This window comes from Echinops telfairi, unplaced genomic scaffold, assembly GCF_000313985.2.
Source record: "Echinops telfairi isolate 266 unplaced genomic scaffold, ASM31398v2 ScPeMD7_7424;HRSCAF=8462, whole genome shotgun sequence".
NCBI classification, from domain to species: Eukaryota; Metazoa; Chordata; class Mammalia; order Afrosoricida; family Tenrecidae; genus Echinops; species Echinops telfairi.
This window is the reverse complement of record NW_022111324.1, coordinates 11,868,033-11,876,417: the sequence shown is the minus strand read 5'-3', so window position 1 is coordinate 11,876,417 and position 8,385 is coordinate 11,868,033. Positions and strand designations below refer to the sequence as shown.

At 49.0% G+C, this 8,385-nt stretch overlaps 1 long non-coding RNA gene across 1 annotated transcript; it reads right to left on the bottom strand.

The window, feature by feature from the left end:
- Nucleotides 1-434: 434 nt before the first annotated feature.
- LOC123522598 lies at nt 435-1,466 on the bottom strand. Its single transcript, XR_006680842.1, has 3 exons — nt 1,432-1,466; nt 1,136-1,263; nt 435-520 (listed from the first exon to the last, which is right to left on the bottom strand). It is a non-coding gene; the product is annotated as an uncharacterized LOC123522598 (long non-coding RNA).
- Between the last annotated feature and the right edge of the window lie 6,919 nt (nt 1,467-8,385).

Sequence of the window (8,385 nt, the reverse complement as noted above, 5' to 3'; positions counted from 1 at the left end):
TGCATCAGAAGAATGCCAAACAGGACGTGTCTGGCCTCCCTAGCTGCAGCACCTGCCCTTTCTTCCGTCTTTCACTGCGTGGGGGCTTACTTGTTGCCAGGAGGTTGGAAGCTATATCACTAGTTCTAATACCAGCAGAGCCACCCAGGGTGGGCAGGTTCCAGTGGCGCTTCCAGACAGAGACTAGGAAGGAAGACGGGGCGATCTGATGAACATCAGCCAAGGAAAAGTCTGTGGGTCCCAGGAGAATATTGCCTGCTCCTAAGCTGGAAGATGAGCTCCTAGGTTGGACAGCACTGCGCAACGGCCACGAGAATGGGCTTGACTCCACCGAGACTGTGGAGATGGTCCCGGACTGGTGGCCACCCTTTGTTCTCCGAGCCGTAGACAATGGACAACCACGTGCACAGCATTCATCCTGGAGCACTTACCTTGGAAAGAACAGGAAAGGCAGCCTGAGAGGGCTCGGCTTGGGGGCGAGGTCACTTGTTCAGATGAGCACTTCCACAGCCACTGGAGGCTTGACAGTGATAACAGAGATCATGGTTGAGTTGCCCTTCCTTGTGGGCCAGTCATAGGGGGACTTCCCTTCACACCCTTATTCGATAGCCTTCTAATCCTGGAAGGTAGGTATTATGATCCTCATTCCACAAATGGGGAAATCCAGTAGCAGAGAAATTAAGTGGCTTCCTCGGAGGCACAGAGCTAGACTTTAGACCAGTGGTTCTCACCTTCCTAATGCTGCGACCCTTTGTTACCGTTCCTCATATTGTGGTGACCCCCCCCCCCAACCATAAAATTATTTTCGTTGCTACTTCATGACTGTCACTTTGCTACTGTTAGGAATTGGGTGACCCCTGTGAAAGGGCTGTTCAACCTCCAAAGGGGTTGCGACCCACAGGTTGAGAACCACTGCTTTAGACCCAGGGCTGTCTGACCACAAGCACGATGCTCTCTTTGCCAGGCCTTGAGTTCTGCCTCCTTACGATTGGTCCCGATTCCTGGGCACAATCACACTCACACGGTGATACTGCTCTTAGAACATGGACCGGAGTGTCGCAACCTGACCTTCTGGATGGGATGCTTCATTCTTTGGATGACGCCCCATGCACCTACTTTCTCCCCCACCTCTTACTATTGGAAGTTTTCCTTTAAATCACTCTCTTCTCCACTATAGGACTTCTGATCCAGGCTTCCTCAGACAACTCTGTTTTTTCTGCGAGTCTCTCTCAGTCTGCTCTGATTTCTTACTTCTCAAGAACACTGGGGGAAACGGGGTCAGAGAAGAAGGAGGGCTAAGACAAGCTTGCCTTCTTTCTAACTTCCAACCCGACTGCTGGGCATGTGCTTCCTCCCCGCCACCCCCTGTCCTTTCTTTGGGTCTCACTCCTAATTTGATAGTGAGTCTCTTTTTGTGGCTAACTGACCTACCTTTGGATCCTAGATCTGCTTGCCCGGTAGCCCCTTGCACTTCAGCTCAGAGCTTTGCAAAGGAATGCCTTTATCACAGCCTGCTAGCCCTTATATCAGCTGTGCTACCGCCTCAGAAATAAGGTAAAAGAGAAAAGCAACACCTTTCACCTTTGGTCTTTTGCTAGATCTCACAGGGATTCAAGTTAAGAACATGCACCTGCTCCCTTGCAAGGTGGCAGCTGAAATCGATGATCCCTGTGGAAGTTGCCCTCATGAGAAATACCCGCAGGGTGTGTGCAGGCAGAACTTGCATCTGGAGTGCAGAGCTGAGCCGCTATCCTGTCACTGGGATGCTCGACATCTTGACCTCATATCTCTTGACTTCATTTGAAAGTCGAGTCCGTGTTTGTCTTCCTTCCCCAGCACCACCGTCCTCGTTGATCCTGCCTCCTGCTGCCGGCCCAGGTGCACTGACTTTGAGATTAAATAACTTGATTGGTTGCATGACCCTTTCATTTTTGAGCCGTGTGATCTTAACCTCTAGGAACCTTGGTATTCTCAGCGGCAAAATGGAAGTTATAATGTCTTTCTCTTAGGGCAGTTTTAGCTTTGAGGAAATATTTGCAAAAATCCCTAATTCTATTTTCCCCCCATATGCATGTTAGTCCAGGAATGATGTGTGTGTGTGTGTGTGTGTGTGTGGTCTCTCTCTTTCATATAATATTGTGAGCATCTGCCGTAGCATTTCACCTGATCCTAGCTGTAGGATTTTTGAAAGCAAGAATCATGTTTTGACTTTCTCCTTTCCCCAAAGTTTGCCAGGGTAGACCTCCTAATGGCAGCCCAGCAAATACCCTAATTGAATCCCCTCACCCGGTTCCTTTAGTCAAATAATTTCCAGAGTCTCAACTCTGGAGGGTTTTCAGAGAATAAAGCCAGGCCTACATTGGTCTGGAGTAGTGACAGGCCGACCGCTGTCCGTTTCAGAAGGGAGGAGGGAGTGAACAGCTGGCTTCTCAAGCTGTTCTGCTTTGTCGTCTGTGGCACTTTGGCCCAAAGGCTTCAGAGAAAAAAACCCGAGCCTTAGGATGGGAGCCCTCTGGGAGTGTATCTGAAGTGATCAGGGAAAATAGGGAAACTTCCTACCTAGCCACGTTTGAGTCTTTCCTGGAGACCCTCTTCGGTCTCCTGTCAGCCAAGCATGGAGTGTGTGTTTCAGAGAGGTAAGCAGCAGGCCTGGGGTAAAGCAGCTTGACAGTGCCAAAGCCTCTCTCTCTCCAGTAACGCAAAGGAAGCCAAACCCCAGCCAGACCCTCACCACCACCAAGTCACTGACGACTCAGAGGACAGGGTCGAACTGCCCCTGTGAGGTTCCGAGACAGTGACGCTTTATGAGAGTAGAAAGCGTCCTCCTGCCTCGAAAGGCCTGCTGACCCTGAAGTTTGCTGCCCAGTGCATGACCACCCCACCAGGGCTCCACAGAGGAACGGCAACAATCGGCTGTAGGAGAGACGCAGTCTAATGAACTAATTCTGAGGCTATCGGGACTTCTCATGCTAAAGAGCTTATTCAGATATGCCAAGGGATTTGCATAGTTTATGAATTTCTTCTTTAAGCCCAGCTTTAGTGAAGTCCCCCTTCCTGTGAGATGTATCAGAGCCCCTACTCCGCTTGGAACATGAGTGGTGGCTCCAGAAGAAGACACGTCTTAACCTTGTAATTCCTGGCTCTTACGCGTTTACTGTCTTTGGGAGAGGGCCCTTTGCAAAGGTAAGCTAAGGGTCTTGAGGTGAGGAGATTACCTCGGATCAGTTAGATGTGCCATCAAAAGTGTCCTTAGAAGAAAGAAGGGAAGCAGCTAACTCAGAAGAGAAGGCAAGGTGAAGACAGGCAGAGATTGCGATGATGCAGCCACAAGCCCAGGAGTGCAGGGGGCAGCCCTTTCAAGCAGGAAGGAGCAAAGGCGAGATTCTCTCCGAGAGCCTCCCCGGGGTCTGAAGCTCTACCAACACCGTGATTTTAGAGTTCTGGTCTCCAGAACTGTGCTAGGACACACTTCTGATCCAGTTTGTGGAAATCTGTTCCAGCAGCGACAACCAATGAATACGGGGAGCAGTGTGCTCAGCTACACCGTTCCCCAGCCTCCTTTGCAAGCAACGTGAGCCCGGAGTACATTTTAAGACCGAAGCAGAAATGTTAAATGGGCCTTCTTACGCACTTCGGCATGTTGTCAGGAGAGACCAGTCCCTGGAGAAGGGCATCGTGCTTGGTAAAGAGGAGGGACAGTGAAAAAGCGGCAGGCCCTCCGCGAGCGGACTCGGGCATGGGTGCAACTGTGAGGACGACAGGTTCAGGCTGGATTGTGTTCTCTTGGGCACAGGATCAAAATGGACGCGATGGCACTAACAAACGCCTGATGCAGCTGGGAAGGCTGGTCTTTTTTTTTTTTTTTGCTTTTCAGGTTTTTTCGTTTGGTGTTATGGCCACAAGAAAACAAAAGCCCCTTGCTCTGGCGAAGGTAAAGTTGGAGCGATGTGGCCAGAGGCCTGGGCCTGCTGTATTACAGACAGGCGCGCGCGCGCCTGGTCTCATCACGTCACATCACAGCTCGGCGGTGTGCCCACTTTAAAAATGCCCTTTCTTTGTGGTCATCTGCTCCCCAAACGAAAAGCCACACTTTCACCTCTCTTGCCAAGTCTCCAAGCTTCAGCCACTGACCTAGGACAACACAGGGCACACGGCCCCGGGGTCGCCCCGCTGAAAGCCTGCTCCATGGCAGGTGGCAAGTGTCTCCTCGGCCACAAGCCGTGACTCAGGCCACAGGAGCGGGCAGCGGGTGTTTTTGTCTCTTACTGCCTGCAGTGGGGCTGGGGGTGGGCGATTCCCTGCGGGAGACAGCACTCCTCTTGAGCGAGGACGCTGCAGACGCCTCAGCCTTGGGAGGTAAGGGACAGAAACGGAAAGAGGGGGGCGCCCCTCGCTAACCCGGGGTAGCATGTGTGGGATTCAACAAGGCCTAACCCGGGGTAGCATGTGTGGGATTCAACAAGGCCGGAGCCAGGGGTGTGTAAATAGGAGAATGGCGACACTATTTCCCAGCCAAGGTCCTGGTAAGCGTGTTGATGGCTTTTGGAAGCTTAAAGTAAGCACGGGCCAGCACCAAGGGACGCAGAACTCCCAGAGTCGATAGTGAGAAGACGGACCGACAGACTCAGCAACGCCTTTCCCGCGGGCCACCAGTTGACAGTGTTCTGTGGAAGAATCTGCAGGACACCTTCTTTTTTCAGAGGACAAGGAGCTCACTGCTAGGAGGGCTGCAGCACTATTGGGAAGCTCAAGAGTGGTGGCTCTCGGGAGGCCACGGCTGACCTGAGATGCTCTCACAGCAGAGCACGTAACATACCCAAACAGTAGAGGCCAGGAACAGGTCGGCCAAATGAACCATCATTTGCTGTAAGATTGGAAGGCTGATCCCCAGAGAACAACTAGGGAGGTGGTTAACGGAGCACAGCATTCCCAGAGGGCAGGGGGCGGGACAAGCAGCCAACAAGCTTTGCTCAGTCTCTGCAACCAAGTAGCATAAAACATGGGCACGGAGGTTGAAGAGGGCAGCCGCCTCAATACAAGTATCACCTCAATACAAGTATCACCATCTACGTTCGGTTCTTGGTCCCTGAAGCCACTCACTAGAAAAATCAGAGCCCTAGGCGGAATGCCCCGCAATACCATGGCAAATGCAGACAATCTCTCAGTCCTTCAGAAAGAAACGTAGGACCACCCACTCAAGTGATCAGGTACTGGGGAGCAGGGATGACCACCCATTGTGAACACTATTGGGACACGGCTCAGCGGCACCAGGAAAGGTGACCATTGACTCTTCACACATGAGGATTAACTACTAAGTAAAATGCTGAACTTCACTGCTGCTCCCCATTGTTCTACACGCTGCAAGACTCTAGAGCCCCAAGATGGTTGATTCAGACAGTTCCTGGCAGCTCAAGTGTTACTGGAGGGACTGATTTTTGGAGCTTCCTGTACTATCGTTTTTCTGTAACATCACTACAGTGTAGATGTAGAGTTGGCTTCTAATGAACTTGAAAATGCCCTGATTGTTACCAGTCACCTCCATGGAGCCACATGATTTTCTCCCCACTGGCCTGTTATCTTCCTGTATTCTGCACCTTGCATGTGGCTACGCGAGTCTGAAGAGGGATGTAAGGATTTGAGTTGGACTGGGCTGGGCCATCGATATGTAATTACTTCTTGATATAAAGCTTTCAATATACATTTAAGAGTGTCATTAGATTTGCTTGTCCAATCAACCCTGCCTAGCACATCACTTTTGAGGTTAGGTTCTGAGATTAGTCTGGGTGCTGTTTCTTGGAGCACTTGCTTTAGAACAGCTGTATGTGGTTAAGGGACCAAAGGCTGTAAATAACTACACGAGGGGTTGGAAGAGGCCTTCCTCCATTCTAGCATTCAAGTAAGACCGCAGTCTTATTTGTAACTGTAGTTTACACAAGCACACAGTACACCTTGCACCAGAGAGTCCCATTAAGCTGTACCTGTATGCCAGATCCCCGCAAACTATAAGTGCTGGTTTACATGATAAAAGTTTTGGGTGTAAAACACTACATGATGAAGGGGTGTTTATCACTCTCAGGGACTCATGTGGGGAATCTGTGCTTCCTATTTAAGGCATAGGGGCTTTTGTGCTGGGCTGCTAATGGCAAGATTCAGTCTAAAACCACCGGCCACTCTGGAAAAAAAGATGAGGCTTTCACACGCCCTCTCCTTTAGTGTAGCTATGAGCTGATGGCAGTGAGTGTTATAGCACTCTGGTTGCTTCCAACATTATCCATCACTAAGGTGACCAGACGTCCTGCTTTGGGCAGGACCGTCTTGATTTTTAACAATTTTTCCTGCGTCCTACGGCGTTTTAAAAAAGTCCCGATTTTTGGAAAGAATGCATGACAAGCTAGGGTATACGGTTTTTGGCTGCCATGTGGCTATTTCGCCAGGATATGAGTTTTATCAATGGTGTCCCACTTTACCAATGTTAAAATCTGGTCCCCATTACACTACCTTGAGGAAGATTTTTGACAAAAACCTTTAAGACTGACAGCTTGGATCAAAGTAAGGCTTAGCAGTACTTGAGTATTTTAAGTGTTTCAGAACCACAGAACCCATGGATCAATAAAACACAACACCGACGAAACTACCGGTTTCCCTAAAACGGAGTCTGGAAGCTAGATGGTTTTCAATAGAGGATTTTAGGCAATGAAACCCCCAGTCCTTCACTTTACAAACTGAGCAAATGAGAACACACGACTTCTTACTGACTTCCTGAGCAAGTGCGGATGAACGTGAGAAGATGAGCATCCAAATACGAGTACTGGGACCTATTTTGAACCCTTGCACCTCTGCCCTGAAGAAAAACCGCGAAATGGGCCTGCACCCCAGCAGCTGGGAGCATCCTGACCTTTCTCCGGTCTGTTTCAGCAAGGGCAGGGCCGATTGCCAACAGGGTGTGATGATCCTCCTCTCCGACAACACTTAATTCCATAATTATCTCTGACTATGTACTGAATTCGATAATAATCTCTTCCTACACAGAACCATGGTGGAATAGTGGTTAAAACACTTCTGCGAACTGAAAGGTAGACTGCCTGAAGCCACTGCAGGAGATAAAGACGGGCAGCTGTTCTGTATTTATAGGCTATGAGTTGTAATTGACTTGAAAGCAGAGCAGTGGTTCTCAACCTTCCTCATACCACCACCCTTTCACAGTTCCTCATGTGGTAGTGACCCCCAACCCTAACATTATTTTCATTGCTACTTCATAACTGTAATTTTGCTTGTTATTAATTGGGAGACTCCTGTGAAAGGGTCGTTCGTAACTACAAGCTTTTCTTTTGTGTCATTGATTTGTTGTTGTTTTATTGTATATTGTTGGTTTTGCTCGGTCTTGTTTTTGTGCACATTATTTCCGCAGGTCTATCTAAATAAGATAGGCCGAATGAACAATCTGGAGGAGAAAACAACGGAACCGACAGTTTCGGAGGGACCTGGGATAGGGGGAGGTGGGGGGAAGGGAAGAGGTGTTAACAAACCCAAGAACAAGGGAACAACAAGTGATCCAAATCGGTGGTGAGGAGATGTAGGAGGCCTGGTAGGGCGTGATCAAGGGTAATGTAACCAAGAGGAATTACTGAAACCCAAATGAAGACTGAGCATGATAGTGGGACAAGAGGAAAGTCAAAGGAAATAGAGTAAAGAGCTAGGAGGCAAAGGTCACTTATAGAGGTCTAAATAAAGGCATGTACATATGTAAATATATTTATGAGGATGGGGAAATAAGATCTATGTGCATATATTTATAGGTTTAGTATTAAGGTAGAAGGACATTGGTCCTCCACTCAAGTACTCTCTCAATGCAAGAATACTTTCTTCTATTAAATTGGCATTCTGTGATGCTCACCTTCCCGACACAACTGCTGAAGACAAAGCGGGTGAATAAGCAAATGTGGGGAAGAAAGCTGATGGTGCCCTGCTATCAAAAGATATAGCATCTGGGGTCTTAAGCTTGAAGGTCAACAAGTGGCCATCTAGTTGAGAAGCAACAAAGTCCATGTGGAAGAAGCATACCAGCCTGCGCTATCACCAAGTGCCGAAGTGATCAGTTATCAGGCATCAAAGAACAAAAAAATCGTATCATTGTGAATGAGGAGGGGAGTGCAGAGTGGAGACCCAAAGCCCATTTGTAGGCCACTGGACATCTCCTTACAGAAGGGTCTCTGGGAAGTGACCAGCCAGCATGGTGCGATGTAGCACCGATGAAACATACAATATTCCTCTAGTTCCTAAATGCTTCCTCCCCACCCCACTACCCCCCACTATCATGATCTCAATTCTACCTTACAAGTCTGGCTAGACCAGAGGAGGTACACTGGTACAGATAGGAACGGGAAA